We start from the raw sequence: 17428 nt of genomic DNA, 5'->3' as shown, positions 1-17428 counted from the left end.
CCTTGTTCTCAGGGCCCAGGGAGCACGCCGGAGACGCCAGAAAACAGAAATGGTCTGACCTGCACGGATGGACATGGCTGTCAGCCCATGCCTGCCCGCCACTGCCTGACAGGTGAGCAGCTGTGCTCCACATCTGTCTGTCCATCTGCATCTCAGGGGCCTGCAGAGAGCTGATGCTCCTCAGAGAGGGGGGCCCTGGACCTGAAGGACCTCCTTTGCTGCAGGTGTTAATTAGTAGAGAACAGGAAGGGTGGGCTGGGAAGAAAAGCATGCCTCGATTGCCATCCCAAACCTGAACCCCCTCCCCACTGCCAAGCCCCCCTCTGCTCCCCCACAAACGCCCCTAGCTCTGCCTGCCAAGCTCTGCAAATTACCACACATGCCAATAAGTCATTAGGAACCAGAACAGCAAATGTGGGGTTGCCATGGAGACCAGCACCGGGAGCTGGCAGCCCCGGGGACCGGCCTGTGGCCCCGGTGTGCTGCACGCAGGGCTGGCAAGACCGAACCGCCCAGCAGAAGGGAGAGGCAGCCCCAGCAGGCGCGGGCTGCGGCGGGGCGGGGTGGGGGGGGAGGGGGGCGCGGGGAGGAGTAGCGGGCCAAGCCCCCCACCCTCCCCCAGGCCCTGCACACTGCCAGAGGGCAGGAGCAGCCGGGCCAGCAGGTAGCCCCTCCCTTCAGAGAGCTGCCGCTCTGCCCGGAGGAGGTGACGAAGCACATTCGGGGACCAGCCCCAGGGAGGAAGGCTGACACCTGAGCAGCTGGCCCGAGTCTGGAGGAAGAAGCCCGAGGGCTGAAGGCAGGACTATGCTCAACCACCCTCTCCCATCTTCCTGAACGAGGTACTCACATGCGCTTCAGCCCAGGGCTTAGCACACACATCCACTGGCCACAAACAAGTGAGTAGATGGGAATGAACGTGGTCAGTACCCGAGATCTCTGACAGGATAGGAGCAGGCCCTGGACCGAACACCAGTCTAGGGGGACTCTGACAAAGCCACTTCTCTCTGGGCCTCGATGTCGTCATTGGGAAAATAATCAGACTGTGTTCCAGACACAGTGTACCTCAAAAAGGCTCTGCGGAGCCTCTGAGTTCTGGAGCGATTCCTCCAGTCGTGGATCAGGAGGAGGCTGAACAGTGGGGCTGTGGCTCAGCATTGCTCTAGCTACAGCAGCCGGTATTAATTTCCTGTTGCTGCGGTAACATACTACCACACATTTAGTGGTTTAAAGTAACATAATTGTCTACAATTCGAAATGCCAGAAGTCCAAAATGGGTCTCGTGCGTGTGTGCTAAGTCGCTTTAGTCATGTCTGACTCTGCAACCCCACGGACTGCAGCCCATCAGGCTCCTCTGTCCACGGGATTCTCCAGGCAAGAATCCTGGAGTGGGTTGCCATGCCCTTCTCCAGGGAATCTTCCCAACCCAGGAATGGAACCCGCGTCTCTTACTTCTCCTGCATTGGCAGGCAAGCTCTTTACCACTAGCACCACCTGGGAAATCCAAAATGGGTCTCACTGGGCAAAAATCAAGATGTCAGCAGGTACGTACTCCTTCCTGGAGTCTCAGGGAGAGCCTGTTTCCACACCTTTTCCAGCTTCTTGAGGCTGCAGCATTCCATGGCTGACGGCCCCTTCCACCTTCCAAGCCAGCAATGGCCAGTCTTCCTCACATCTCGTCACTCTGACACTGACTTCTGCCCCCTCCTCCACATTCAAAGGACTTGTGATAATAACACGGGGCCCACCTGGATAATCCAGGATAATCTTTCCATTTTAAGGTCAGCTGATTCACAGGCTTCATTCCCTTTGCCCTGTTACATAACAAATTTACAAGTTCTGCAGATCAGGAGGTGAGCATCTTTGGGAGGCCATTATTCTACCTACACACATATAGCTTTGTTTTGAAAAACGGATCAATTTCTAGCAATGTCTGAAGCCACATGACCAGAAGACTCTCAGTTGCCATCAGTTTTAAATGCTATGACCTGGACACCTCCTTTTCTCCCTGGGGGACCCTTGCAAGGAAATTCAGAGGAACTCTAGGGCCTGCCCATTCAAAGTGAATGCTGACAGCTTAGGCTGTCCCGACAGGGCATGCAGAGAGGTAGGTCTCTGTCCACCAGAAGAGCCCTGTTTTGGGGAATCCACCAGTCTCAGCTCTTTCCTCTCCCATCCCTCTGTATCCACATATTACCACATCACCCTGCAGTCATCTGTTCTTGTTTTTCCTTCCGGTCAGGTCGGATGGAGTTTGTGTGCGCAGTGTATCCAGGCGTGCAAGTGAATGACCTCCCCCATCAGACCGGGTGATCCCAGAGGCCATGTCCTTGCTTCCTTTGCACCCCATTACCCATTCCCATCCCTCAGCACTGCATCTCGTGCAGAAGGTGTCCTGATCTGATAGTCAAGAAGAGATAGCACCCCTTCTTCCCTCACTGTGACCTCAACACTGTCCCCCTCCTAAATCCATCCAGAGAAGCCCCCAGATGATTTGTAATAAACTCAAGAAACAGGACCCAAGTTCAGAAAGCAAAGGTCTTAGAATCTCCCGGCTAGCGCGTCTCTAGGCCTCTTGGGATCAACACTGGCCCTGGGGGAGACGGTGGCCCTCCCATACAGCATAACCTCTGTTCTCACCTCTGCAAGATAGTCCCTGCCAAACTGCCTGGGACCCAGTGGAGCTGAGTCAAATTCTTATGAGAAAGGTACCCTGGGTATTAATCATGACCCTGGTGTTTTTTGAGTTTATGAAAATTATTCCTCTCTCAGCCTTTCTTCCCCCCTGGTATCAACCGATGGCTCATTCCCATTCCTACTTTTATCATGTGCCTCAGGGAACTCTGGAGAAGAAACGTGATACAGGAGGGGAAAGTTGTTCTTTGGAGGTGCGGCCTTGGAGAGATTGAGGAGAAGAGGAACTAGCATTTACTGAGCTTATACTCTGGAGCAGGCACTCTACACAGATTAACTCATTAGCTCACTTGGTTGAGAACCAGGGCTCTGGAGTCAGAGACTGGGGGCTGAATTCCGGTGCTGCCATATGCTGGCTGTGTGTGGCCTCAGGCAAGTTACTTCATGTTTCCCAGCTTTAGTTTCCTCAACAGCAAAATGGGAGAAAATAACATCTACTTCACAGCATTATGTGGATTAAGTGGGATGAATGCAGCAAAGCTTCTGGCATATCACAAGCACTCAGCAACTCCGCTGTGATCATTAACAAGCCTATGAAGTGGGTGCTATTGATTCAGATGTAGAGATGAGGAGACTGAGGCTCAGAGAGGTAAAACGCCCAAGGGCATATGGTCAGGGAAGGGACGTTAAGCAGCTCTGGTTACAGCTCCTCTGAACGGCAGGCGAGCCCCAGGCGCAGGCCTGCATCCTGGAGGTGACGGTGCTAGGCCCTTCTTCCTCAGGCTGCCGGGGGGCCCCAAGGAGGAAGAGCGGACCACTGGGCAGAAGGCTTCGTCCAAGGGACGCTTGGCTCTGGGTCGGCCGGCATCCTGGGCAGGGGAGGGCACCACCAATGATCCCACCCCACCCCAGGGCTCTCTCTCTTCATACTCCAGAAGGAAGCCCGACCCCCAGGACCCAGGCAGCCTCTCTCCAAGACAAAGAGAAGGATGGGGGCACATCTGGGCAGAATTTCATTTCCATTTTGTGCTCTCTATTCGCTCAGTCATGTCCCATTCTTTGTGACCCCATGGACTGTAGCCCACCAGGATCCTCTGTCCATGGGATCCTCCAGGCAAGAATACTGAAACGGGTAGCCACTCTCTTCTCCAGGGGATCTTCCCAACCCAGGGATCAAACCCAGGTTTCCTGCACTGCAGGTGGATTCTTTACTGTCTGAGACATCAGGGAAAACCCCATTTCACTACACATTAAACTACTGTAATGTTCTAGGAGTAACCCACCAAAGAGGAGCCTAGGCAATGAGGAATGAAGAGAAGTTGGCTGCAGATGGGGCAGAAAAATGGAGCTCAAGGGAATTGCAGAGAACTGAGTCCCGAACATGAGGAGGCTGGGGGCTCATGGATGGGCCCCAGACTGTGAGACAGCGGGTCCATGAAAATGACCAGAGAGCTGGGACTGGGGATGAGAAGAGCAAGAGGTTCCAAGGGACAGAGAGCAGCTGGCTCTGCAAAGGAGAGGCCAAGAACACTAAATGGCTGCCCTCCTGTTCCCCAAGAGCATAAAGGGGACCCAGAAACCCAGGTGATGGGAAAGGGCCACTCCAGAGACAAACGCCTGCCCTTGCAGCTTCTACACCCTCCCCTGGCCTGGCCACCCGTCCCCCCTCCCACTCCACAAGCTCCCCTCCAGAGAGGAGTCCTCTCTGCAGATCCAAACACCACCCTGTTTTCCAGGCCCAAATCCGCTGCACCTCCTCAGGGAAGTATATACTCCCACACAGAGCTCACAGTTCTGATAGCATGTATAGTCTAAATCACACAGTTTAGTGCTTGGTTTTAAATACGGTCTGTTATTATTCCCTCTTTATTTCTTGCGACTGTAAGTTTTGCCTTTCCAATGACTGGGAGGTTTCCTCACCAGTCAAGACCATGTCTACTGTTTCTTTATCTTCTCTCCCCTCCACCCGCTATTGCCTGGGAGGCTGTGCCCTTCATGAGACAACTTTTTGGGACAGTGCAGATTGACTAAACCAGCTTCAAGGCCTGGAGAACTTCCTTTCCACCTAGTAAAACACTGAAATGGATGGCCCCAACCTTGGGGTTTCAAAGGATCAGACCATACCACCCCCTGCCCTAAATGCTGCAAAAACTCCCCTTGCTCTGAGAAAAAAACAAACTTCCCAGCCCAGCTCCACCGCTCACCAAGATCTGGCCTCCTCAATCCTGCTAGGCACAGCCCTGCCTCCAAGACTGTACCTGCGCCTTCCTCTTTCCTCATGTCACTTTCTCAGTAAGGTCAACCTGTACAAAGCTACACTTTCCTCCTCTAAGACTCTTCTACCCCCCTTCCTGGCTTTATTTTTCTTTTTAGCACTTGCCAACTTTCTATTAGGTTGGTACAAACATAATTGCAGTTTTGGACTGACTTTTAAATCATTATAACTAAACTCAAATACTCTCTTTGGGATTGGAATGAAACTGACTTTTTCCACTCCTGTGGCCACTGCTGAGTTTTCCAAATTTGCTGGCATATTGAGTGCAGCACTTTAACAGCATCATTGTTTGTGTGTTAGTCGCTCAATTGTGTCCGACTCTTTGCAATCCCACAAACTATAGCCTGCCAGGCTTCTCTGTCCATGGAATTCTCCAGGAAAGAATACTGCAGTGGATTGCCATTCGCTTCCCTGGAGGATCTTCCTGACCCAGGGATCGAACCCTGGTCTCCTGCGTCGCAGGCAGATTCTTTACCATTTGAGCTACAGGAAAGTCAATCATCATTGTTTAGGATTTTAAATAGCTGGCATGTCATCACCTCCACTAGCTTTGTTTGTAGTGATGCTTCCTAAGGCCCACTTGATTTCACACTCCAGGATGTCTGGCTCTAGGTGGTGATCACACTATCGTGGTTATCTGGGTCATTAAGATCTTTTTTGTACAGGTCTTCTGTGTATTCTTGCCACCTCTTCTAAGAAGTATCTTCTGCTTCTGTTAGGTCCTTGCTGTTTCTGTCCTTTATTGAGCCCATCTTTGCATGAAATGTTCGCTTGGTACCCCCAATCTTCTTGAAGAGATCTCTAGTCTTTCCCATTCTATTGTTTTCCTCTATTTCTTTGCACTGTTCACTTCAGGCTTTCTTATCTCTCCATGCTATTCTCAGGTACTTTGCATTCAGTTGGGTATATCTTTCCCTTTCTCATTTGCTTTTCACTTCTCTTCTTTTCTCAGCTATTTGTAAGACCTCCTCAGACAACCACTTTGCCTCCTCGCATTTCTTTTTCTTGGGGATGGTTTTGGCCACCACCTGTTGTACAATGTTACGAACCTCTGTCCATAGTTCTTCAGGCACTCTGCCTACTAGATCTAATCCCTTGAATATATTCTGCACCTCCACTGCAAAATCATAAAGGGATTTGATTTAGGTCATACCTGAATGGTCTAGTGGTTTTCTCTACTTTCCTTAATTTAAGTCTGAATTTTGCAATAAGGAGTTCATGGTCTGAGACACAGTCAGCTCCAGGTCTTGTTGCTGGCTCAGAGAAAAAGCAAGGGAATTCCAGAAAAACATCTGCTTCATTGACTATCCTAAAGCCTTGGACTGTGTACATCACAACAAACTGTGGAAAATTCTTAGACATGGGAATACCAGACTACCTCCTGCGAAATCTGTATGTAGGTCAAGAAGCAACAGTTAGAACTGGACATGGAACAACAGACTGGTTCCAAATTAGGAAAGGAGTATGTAAAGGCTGTATATTGTTACTCTGCTTATTTAACTTATATGCAGAGTACATCATGTGAAATGCTGGGCTGGATGAATCACAAGCTGGAATAAAGATTACTGGGAGAAATATCAACAACCTCAGATATGCAGATGATACCACTCTAATGGCAGAAAGTAAAGAGGAACTAAAGAACTTCTTGATTAAGGTGAGAGAAGAGAGTAAAAAAAGCTGGTTTAAAACTCAACATTCAGAAAACTACGATCATGTCATCTGGTCCCATTACTTCATGACAAATAGATGAGGAATAAGTGGGAACAGTGACAGATTTTATTTTCTTGGGCTCCAAAATCACTGTGACCAATGACTGTAGCCATGGAATTAAAAGATGCTTGCTCCTTGGAAGAAAAGCTATGACAAACTTAGTGTATTAAAAAGCAGAACATCACTTTGCTGACAAATGTCCATCCAGTCAAAGCTATGGTTTTTCCAGTTGTCATGTATGGATGTGAGAGTTGGACCATAACGAAGGCTGAGAGCAAAGAATTGATGCTTTCGAATTGTGGTTTTGGAGAAGACTCTTGAGAGTCCCTTGGACTGCAAGGAGATCAAACCAGTCAATTTTAAAGGAAATGAAACCTGAATATTCATTGGAAGGACTGATGCTAAAACTGAAGCTCCAATACTTTGGCCATCTGATGTGAAGAGCTGACTAACTGGAAAAGACCCTGATGCTGGGAAAGATGGAAGGCGGGAGGAGAAGAGTGTGACAGAGGATGAGGTGGTTGGATGGCATCACCGACTCAATGGACTTGAGTTTGAGCAAACTCCGGGAGATAGTGAAGGACAGGGAAGCCTGGTGTGCTGCAGTCCATGGGGTTGCAAAGAGTCAGACACAACTTAGTGACTGAACAACAACAGGGTCAAACACATCTTTATTAATCAAAGTAGGAACCATTATAATCAACACAGTTTTGCCAAGGAGAAATGTTTGCTTATTCCTATGGCATAAAAATTCATGCTATGGGATTCAACCAGCTCTTGGAAAGCTTTTTCTGCCTCCTGCTGGTCGTTTAAGTGTTTTCCCTGCAAAAAGTTGTCAAGGTGCTTGAAGAAGTGGGTTGGGGAAAGGTCAGGTGAATATGGCGGATGAGGAAAAACTTCGTAGCCCAATTCGTTCAACTTTTAAAGCCCTGATTTTGCGACGTGGGGTCGGGACTTGTTGTGGAGAAGAACTGGGCCCTTTCTGGTGACCAGTGCCAGCTGCAGGCGTTGCAGTTTATGGAGAATCTCACAGGTTAGCTGAGCATACTTCTCAGATGTTCACCGGGATTCAAAAAGCTGCATTGGCTTGGCAGCTGACCACCCAACAATGACCATGACCTTTGTGGGGGGCAAGTTTGGCTTTGGGAAGTCCTCTGGAGCTTCTTATTCCAACCACTGAGCTGGTTGTTGCCGGTTGTCATATAAAATCCACTTTCTGTCATATGTCACAATACAATTGAGAACTCGTTTGTTGTTATTGTGTAGAATAAGAGATGATGACACTTCAAAATGACAATTTTTTTGATTCGAGGTCAGCTCATGAGGCACCCACTTATCGAGTGTTTTCACCTTTCCAATTTGATTCAGATGTCGAATGACCACAGAATGGTCGACACTGAATTCTTTGGCAACTTCTCGTGCAGTTTTAAGAGGACCAGCTTTGACGATCCTCTCAGTTGGTTCTTGCCAACTTCCAATGGCCGGCCACTGTGCTCCTCATCTCCAAGGCCCCCATCTCCTTTGTAAATCTTTCTGAACCACCACTGCCCTGTAGGTCCATTTGCAGTTTCTGGGCCAAATGCACTGTTAATACTCTGAGTTGTCTCCGCTGCTTTATGACCCATTTTGAACTCAAGAAAATCGCTCAAATTTGCTTTTTGTCTAATATCATTTCCCTAGTCTAAAATAAATATAAAACAAACAGCAAGTAATAAGTCATTAGCAAAAAACCATAAAGCGAGAAATGCACGTTAAAATGATGTATAACATAACCACATTTATTTAAGAATATATTCCAATATCAATAGGCAAAGTTTGACAATGTAAAACTGCAATGACTTTTGCACCAACCTAATAATACATAGCTGACTACTGAACGATGTGGGGTTTGGGGCACTGACCCTCTCTCTGCACAGTTGAAAACTGAGTTTAATTTATAATCAACCCTCTATTTTGCAGTTCTGTATCCACAGATTCAGCCAAGCATGTTAGGGGTAATGGAGTGCTTCAGTATTTACTATTGGAAAAAAAAAAAATGCAGTTAAAACCTGTGTGGTTCAGGGTCGACTGTACTATTTATTTACTGTATCCTCAGACAATAAGGGCTTCCCTGGTGGCTTAGAGGTTAAAGCATCCGCCTGGAATGTGGGAGACCCAGGTTTGATCCCTGGGTCGGGAAGATCCCCTGGAGAAGGAAAATGGCAACCCACTCCAGTACTCTTGCCTGGAGAATCCCATGGAGGGAGGAGCCTGGTAGGCTAAAAGTCCATGGGGTCTCAAAGAGTCGGACACGACTGAGCAACTTCATTTTCACTTCAGACAATAAAGTATAAACTCTGTAAGGGTGATGATCCCTGGTTGCTCAGTTATTTGTACCCAGTGTCTGACACAGGTGCTTCATAAATACTTGCCGAATGAAGACACCCAGCACCACCCTGGTCTGAGATGGCCGAGGCACAGCTGTGCTCAGAGCAGGACAATGGACAGGAAATTCTGTAGGGTGTAGGTTCTCCCTAGATGAAAGTGAAGTGAAAGGCTCTCAGTCGTGTCCGACTCTTTGCAACCCCATGGACTGTATAGGCCATGGAACTCTCCAGGCCAGAATACTGGAGTGGGTAGCCTTTCCCTTCTCCAGGGGATCTTCCCAACCTAGGGATCGAACCCAGGCCTCCCGCATTGTAGGCGGATTTGTTATCAGCTGAGCCACAAGGGAAGCCAAAGAACACTGGAGTGGGTAGCCTGTCCCTTCTCCAGCAGATCTTCCTGACCCAGGAAGCAAACGGGGGTCTCCTGCATTGCAGGCGGATTCTTTACCAACTATCAGGGAAGCCCAAGGGTTCCACAGTGCCAACCCCAGGCCAACTCTGGGCAAGCACCTTCTGTTTGGAGGCCTGGAGCTGCGCGAGCCCCAGTGACCTTCATCTCATTGGGAGGGCTGTCCAAGGAGAAGGCGGAGGGTGAGGGTGAGGACCGGGCAGAGCCAAGTGTCAAGCCCCTCCCCTCCGCACGCACAGCGCTTAACGCTTGCAGCCTGCCCATCAGCTGCCCCTGTGTTCGCTCCATCTCCTGGGCATCACCACCCCTGTCCTCCCAGGCCACTTTCGTCGCCTGCCTCCAATGCTCATTCTGAGAACACTGTGTAAAGGAACACGGCCTTCCCTGCCTTTCCTCTCTCCTTGCCCCTTTTCTTCCCACTCTGGTAGGGATGAGGGCAGACAGACCTGCTTTTCCTGGGGGACCCACGCTGGCTGCCTAACAACCGCTGCCCCTTCTTCCACATGTTTGCTCCTGGAGGCTCTGCCTTGCAAGATATTTGCAAAAACGATGTTTGCTTGTTCTTGTTCTTCCCAACACACAGGAGTCTCCCTTGTAGAGACACCCCACTGGCAACACTAATCGCAAGCTTTCCCCCACCCACCGCCGTGTCTGGACTCTGCACTCTGGTTCCCTGGAGCCCCTGGGAGCAGACCTCTCCCAGAAGTCACCTCTGCGTCGGCCCCACTACTGTGTCGGTCCCCAGGGACTGACTCTTAGGGTGCAGCTCTTCTGAGGTCACTGGCTCCATGTGGCCCCTGAAGCACTTAGCTGAAGCAGAAGGAAAAAATGTTGATTCTCCAGGAGCTGTCATCTGAGGGAAAAAAAGGGAGACCCTCCTTGAGGATCCCCAAAGTGGGGCAGGCAGCCCCTAGCCTGGACAGGACTTGGGGGGCATCTTTTTTTTAATCTTTTTAAATTGAAGGATAATTGCTTTGCATAATTTTGTGGTTTTCTGTCATACATCAATAAGAATCAGCCATAGGTACACCCAGATCTCCTCCCTCCCATCTCCCTCTTTTGGGGAGCAGCTTACTGTAGGAAGGAGTGGGGAGAACGGGCAGGATGCCACCAGGGCACCTCTAGGCCCAGGAACACTGGGTTCTGGGGGCGTAAGGAGCAGGAGCCCTGCAGTCAGAGAGAATGTTGAGGCCTCCCTCAGTTTTTTTCTAGCGACACGTCCTTGAGCAAGTTACTGAACCTGAGTCTCAGTTTCCTGGTGTTTAAATTAGGGATAATAGGAGGACCTACCTAATGGGGTACTTTTTGAGGGCTTAATGGAAAAATGTAGGTAAAGCACGCGGCACTGTGCCTGGCACATAGTTAGTGCTCAATAAATGCCAGCTGCTATCATTAATGCCATCACAACGTATGAGGTGGAGGCTGAATACCAGTCAGCGCCCCACGAACCCCTCTGTCTGCTCTTCATCCTGGAACTTCAAGCCCATCAAACACTCAGCAGCAGGGAAGGTGTGGGTGGAAGAAATGTACAGACAGAAACTGAATTCTAAACCAAGCCTGGTTCAACTCACCTTCTAAGACAGGCTCTCAGGCCAAGGCATCTCCTGGGTCCCCGGGAAGAGCAGGAAGCCAGAGAACAAGGCCTGTGGCCGCTCTGGGTTTGGAGCAGAGACTGCTTGACGAAGGCTTAGAGCAGTTAAGATGCCACGGTCACGAGACCAATCCTAGCAATCTTAGGGGTGCACCAGGTCCCTGGCCCAAAGGCCAACTGTTTGAGGCTGGCGCGTGTTGGGATGCTCTGGGTGACCTGCCAGCCCCACCGGAAGCCCAGCTCTGAGCACTGGAAGCAGAGGCTGCAGTGGGATGTGTCCAAGGGGCTCCTGCCCTCCATAGAGGGCAGCACGCACGCAACACGGCCCCCTCCACATGCAGTCCTGAGCGCGGGGGCCTTCAGGCCCGCTGCCTCTGCCTGGCTGACTCCTTTTCAAACCATGCCCCAGTATCATGGCCTCCAAGGTCCGTCTCGTAAACTGGAGACAGACACAGTCACCTCTTTATCTGAGATCCCTGGATTACAGCACCTGTCTTGTTACTGTAAGACTAACTGCTGTATGTGCTTAGTCGCTCAGTCGTATCCGACTCTTTGTGACCCCGTGGACTGTACCCACCAGGTTCCTCTGCCTATGGGATTCCCCAGGCCAGAACACTGGAGTAGGTAGCCATTCCCTTCTCCAGGGCATCTTACCCAACCAGGGATCAAACCCAGATCTCCTACATTTTAGGCAGATTCTTTACCCTGGGTTGGGAAGATCCCCTGGAAAAGGGAATGGCTACCTACTCCAGTATTCTGGTGTGGAGAATTCCATGGACTGTATACTCCCTGGGGTTGCAAAGAGTCGGATACTACTTGAGCGACTTTCACTTGTGCCATCTGGACCACCAGGAAAGCCCTGTATTATAGCACTTGTTTCATTACTGCAAGTACATAACTACTCCACTTAATAATGCTAAAAATAATATTTATCTGGCGCTTACTGTGCCAGGCACTGTTCTAAACTCAGGACATGTATTAACTCATTCAATCATCACAATTCTATGAAGTAGGTACTGTTATTATCCCATTCATACATGAGGAAACCGAGGCACAGAGATGTTAGATAACCTGCCCAAAGTCACTCAGCTAGAAGTGATGGGGCCTGGATTCAAGCCCCAGTGATGTGGCTTTAGAACTCCTAGAAGGCAGGGGCAACACCTGCTGGGTTTCTATCCCTTGCACCTAGCACTGGGCTGAACGCACAGCAGGTGCTTAGAAAAGATGGGCTAAGCGTGTGCCTGCATACGGCTAACGTGGCGAACGTTCCAGCCTCTGAGCTGTAGGACAGAGAGACCAAGCCCCTCCAGAAAGTATCAGATAAAGGCATCCTTCTTCGCCCTCTCTTAGCAAGTGCACCATATCCTGCAGTCTGTCCTGCCCGCTGTGTCTTTTCCTGCATGTCTCCTGCCTTTGTCTGTTCCTTGGTCACTCTCCCCCTTTCCTGTCCCATTCAGCCTCCATCCATCGGCCCTGTCCTTCCGTAAAGTTCTTGCAGGCTTGAAAGCCTTCCACCCTCATTCTCTGCCTTAGAGCTTTTCTAGAATCCAGACTTCCCCAAGGAAGCTGAGAACACCAGTGACACTGATTCATTAGACTGGCCACGGACCAAGCTCCTACACACAGACCCTGAATGAAAACAGCGATCTCTGCGTACGTGCTGTGTGTGTGTGCCTGCCTGTAGCTTGTCACAAACCTGTGTTGGATCAGGAAGATCCACTGCCCTCCCTGTCTCTTCTCCCAGGGTCCCAGCTCCTCCAGGAAGCCTTCCCTGATCCCTTGAGAAAGCTTATTCATGCAACCATTCAGCAAATCTTTATATATCTTAATATTCGGAGGAGACAAGGCATGCTTCTGAAAAGTTTGGTTAAAATGTGACCTTCAGAGAACTGCATAAGTTACCAGATGTCACAAACACAGGTGCCAAATGCACTGCAAAGATGCAGTGATTTCAAAATGGAGACCTTTGTGACCCGGGACAAGTGGCTTACCCTCTACGGTCCTCAACGTCCTCAGTTATAAAGCAGATGATAATCCAAAATTTAGAAGGTTATTAGGAGGATCAAATCAGATAATTTTTGTAAAGTTCCTGACAGACTGATGCTTAGTAGGTACTCAGTAATAAATGCTTCTTTCTCCCTTCTCCATCTAAGGCACCGGCTTTCTATTTAGCCGTCCCAGATAAACGATGAGACGTGAACTGATCCATCCTTGGAGGTCAAAAATGTCTTAAGGACAGGATGACCTCGGTCCGGAAGCTTTGCAGTACCTGGTTTATTGTAAGGAGATGCGCCTGTCACATTAGAGGTTACTCAGTATGATAAAGATGACAATTTACTAGGACTGTTCACGCCCCTCCCCCAGCAACACAAGTAATGGGTAAAAAGCCTAGTGGGCAGAGACTTGATCAGCTGGGAGGTCCAGATACAAATTCAGCCCTGAGATATAAAGGTGTAATGGCTGTATCCTCAGCTCCTAAGATAGTGCTGAGCAGAGTAGGTGCTCAATAAATTGCTGAATGAATGCTTTTTTTTTTTTTTAAACAATGGATTTTCCTTCCCATTTCAAATTAAAAAGAGAGAGAGGGTAGGAGGGGCAAATGCCCTGGTACAGGAGTGATGCCAGGGAAATGCAGCTGCCAGGCTGGCCACCCAGGCTCCGCCCCTGCAAAGGGGATGCAACAAATCTACCAGCGCAGGTGTCCCCATTCAAAGGCTCGGAAGCCAGGAGTCCACGCGCCGCCCTGCTTGTGGCTGAAGCTGCAGGTTACAGAAGAGAAGGGAAAAGGTGCAGACAGGCCTGGAAGGGAGGGAGGGAGGGAGAAGTCTGGGGAGAGGAGGAGGGTGAGAGAGGAAGGGGAACACTGTTGGTGAGGGGGAGAGGAAGAGACTCCTGAAGCGACAGGACGAGCACGGGGGGGGGGGGGGGGGGGGGGGGGAGGCACCGGAAATAAGGATGGGGAGTGGGTAGGAACTGTGGAGAGTTCCAGAGGAAATCTGCTGTCTCAGCCTGGGTGGAATTGCCTTAGCGAGACTTCTGAGTTCCCCCTGCCACTCAGCGTCTCCTCTGGGTTGGGCTGTGCAGGGGGAGGCTGTAGATTTGGGGGTGCCCCTAGATGCCAGGTGTCTGCCAGACCCTGGGCAGGTCCCAATCCTGAAGCCTGAGGCGTTTTGCTCCATCCTTTCCAAACAATGAGGTTTCACCCTAGGTCTAGAGGGTGGCCCCTCCCCAGCCACCATGGGAAGGAGACTCAGTGTGAGCCAGCCCAGGGGAAGGAAAGGTATCCAGAAGGCTCAGACCCCTCGCTGGTCTCTCTTTCCATCTTCTCCCCACAAAGGCACCTGGCCAGCCAGGAAAGTGGGTCAGGCCGCTCACATGTGACTTTCTTCTAACAACAGGCAAGGGGGCCTCGGTGCCCTGTACACCACCCTGCCCACCCCATGCCCAGTGCTCTTGTTGGAGGGAACTTTAAGGAGCAGTGGGCAGTGGGAGGGGATCCGTGCCTTCTCATTCAGGAAGAGGACATGGGCCAGAGCCCATCCCAAGCCGTCAGGGAAGGGGGAGCCTGCGGCTATCAGGGCGCATGGAAAGACCCAGATCTTCCCATGATGATGGCCAAGCTGGCAGGGAGCCACCTCTACCACCCTGACCTGGGGGAGGGGGGTTTGTTTCCTCTACCACCCACCTTCTGGGGTCTTCAAGAAGAGGGCCCAATCGGCCCATCTCTATCAACCGAGCGCTGCGCCCAGCCCACCCCCTCCCGACCCTGCCGGTTGCCCAATTAGAAGCTGCGTTGGCTCCAACAGATGGGAGCTGCGGCAGGCTGAAGAACAGAGCACAAAGCCCAGCTGACATTTTCCTTCCTGTTCCTTTGGTGGGGGAGGAAGGGCAGGGCCAGAAGGGGGGCACAGCAACACCCCCGGGCCCCCGCTCCAGGTCCCAGTCTCCCGCACCTCCGGGGCTTCTCGGAGCTCAGTTTCCCCCCACCCGGCGGCGCCCCGCCGCCGGGGCAGCCGGAGCCCGCGCCGCCCTCCGCCCGCAGGACGAACGCACCACCTGTGGCTGGCCCACCCTCGGTCGGCCGGCGGCCGCGGCGGCCCGAGCCGGCCCCTCCTCCACGCCGCAGGTCCCCGCGCAGAGGCCGCGCACAGACTCCGGCCGCCCGGGAGGAGCCGGGCTCCGGGCTCCAGAGACTTCGGACCGACACGAAGGCCACCTTGGACGCCCAAGCTCCAGGGAGGGCAAGTCCGCAGGCTCCGGAGCCCTCCCTGGCGAGTCCGCCCCCGTCACGCCCCCCCTAACCTCGCGGCCCCCCGACATCTCGGGGCCCCCGCTCTGCCCAGCCACAGTCTGGGGCGGCTCGGACCTCTCCGGGTGCATTCAGGCTCGGACGCCCCTTCCTCGGGTCCAGCCCGCGCGGCCCGCAACCTTTCCGGTCTCCGGCCCTCCTTCCCTGCCCCCGCGCGGCTGCCCCCTGCCCAAGCCCCCGCTCCCCAGCGGGCCCCCCGGCCCCCGAGGTCCGCCCGCGAACCGCACACTCACCCCGGGCGCCGTCTGCTGCCCGCGCACCGCTCGGCTCCCGCCCGGGCCGGGCTCAGGGAGGCCGCGCGCACAGGCCGGGGCGGGGTCGCGGGCGCCTCCCCGCCGCGGAGTTTTCCTGGGAGTGGTCCCGGGGCAGAGCGGGGTGACGGCGCCGGTAGAAGCACCCGCTCCCCGCCCGCGCCGGGCCCGCGCGCCGGGCTGGAGGGCGGCGGCCGAGAGCGGCGCTTCCTCCGCCCTCCGCGCGTTCGCGGGTGCGGCCGGCAGGCCCCCGCGGCGCCCGCGCCCCTCCGCGCGCCCTCCGCCCGGCCTCTCCTCGCCGCTGCGCCGCGCCCCGGCCTCCCCTGCCCGCGCCGGGCGCCTCCTCGCCGTCTGCCTGCCGCGCCGCCCCCTCCCTCCAGGCCCGCTGCCGTTTTAACTCCTGAGTGGCCGGCGGCCCGCTCCCGACACAGCCCGCGGGAGGCGGGGCCGGGCCGGATGCTATGGCTGGGCCTCCGGGGCTGCGGAGCCCTTGCGCCTTCAGACGCAGCTCTGGTCCGAAAGAAGAAGGGAGATCCGAGAGGGGAAAGGGGCCGTTCTCATATTGCCTCTTACTCCCTTGCAAAGGAAGACAGAAGGGAAATCCAGCAGCTTCTAGAGGATAGGTGCAACTCACAGGCACAGCATTTTTGCCTTGCGCGGTGCTGTTACCCCCTTTCCCCCCAAGTTAACAGCGGACTAAGGAACGCAAAGAGTGGGTTAGAATTTGTCCACAGGCACAGGCGTCTCTTATCCTAAAGAACAGTGTGCAATATACACTCCACCCCCGCCAGTTCCATACCCTTCTAGCATGGCCCCCTGAGCTCGGCAGCTCTGACCTTCTGGAAGGTTCCATCCTGGTCTTTAGCAAGGTGTCCATCTCCATAGGTGTTAGGAACTGGCAAGCCCACTCAGGGGCTTGGCTTGGGCGAATGCCCCCTCTCCGGGCCGAGCGTTGTGAACACTAGGAAAGGAGAGCAGGGCGCTGAAGGTGGTGCTCGGCTGCTACGTGGTGGCTTACAAAGACTGGGTCACCACCCTGTCAGAGCTTAGGAGTGTGTCTCCTGCTGGGGCCAACTGCTTGAGTCCCATGCCTCAGTGGGGCCTTTGACCTGGACCGCTCAAAACAAGCTCAGATCAATCACCAGAGCCTGCAGAAGCAACCATAGAGAAGCAGGTGGGCTGGAGCCCAAGGGATGGGGAGTTCTGCCAGGAGCAGCATCCGGTCTTCCTTCCTCCATCCAGGGCTTGAGCTCAATGCCTCCTGTGAGCTTCAGAGAGCTTTTTCGCTCTGCCTTCTCCAAGGGCACAGCCAGTGCTAACTCCGTGCCTGGAGGCTTTTATCAAATCAAATCAGCCTGAAGGTCTGTATGTCCTGTATGCACAGAGGGGGTTCTCACCTTCTTGTATTCAGTAAGCATGTATTAAGTTCCCATTGTACCTCCTAACCCACTCCCATGCCATGCTCTCCACCCCTGCTGTGGGGCATGATGGCCTCTAGGAGCTTAGAGGGACAAGTTGGAACTACAAGAAACAATTTTAAACATTTCAAGGCAAAGGAAGTGCTATAGAAATACAGAAAGAAAAGGCTCTTATAGGTTAAGGTTATTCAGGAAAGCTTTTATGGAGGAGGTGAGCTTCAGGCTGAGCCCAGATGGAGGAACTGACAGAAAACAGGGGCCAGCACATGCAGGCAAGTGGAGACCTCAGAGCGGAGTGGGTTGCTTGGAGGGCAGGGGGCAAGGGAGGGAGTTTGTGGAGCTACTACTGGATACCAGGCGTTTTCACACGCCCCGCTCATTTTATCCTCTGAGTTGACTCTTACACCTCCCTTTAACAGACAGCAGAATAGAGGCTCAGAGAGCTTAAGTTCTATAGGCCGAATT

At 52.6% G+C, this 17428-nt stretch overlaps 1 protein-coding gene across 1 annotated transcript in view; it reads right to left on the bottom strand.

Moving 5' to 3' along the window:
• LRRN2 (leucine rich repeat neuronal 2) overlaps positions 1–15667 on the bottom strand; it is a 61323-nt gene extending 45656 nt beyond the window's left edge. Inside the window, exon 1 of the mRNA XM_086345661.1 lies at positions 15528–15667. The gene's annotated coding sequence lies outside the window, so the exon portion shown is untranslated. The remainder of the gene's footprint in view (positions 1–15527) is intronic.
• Between the last annotated feature and the right edge of the window lie 1761 nt (positions 15668–17428).

This window comes from Bos grunniens, chromosome 16 (assembly GCF_055505025.1).
Source record: "Bos grunniens cultivar Pamir isolate PY7600 chromosome 16, Bosgru_T2T1.0, whole genome shotgun sequence".
In the NCBI taxonomy this organism is placed as follows: domain Eukaryota; kingdom Metazoa; phylum Chordata; class Mammalia; order Artiodactyla; family Bovidae; genus Bos; species Bos grunniens.
The sequence above is the reverse complement of the archived record's forward strand: the minus strand, read 5'-3'. Positions and strand labels throughout refer to the sequence as shown.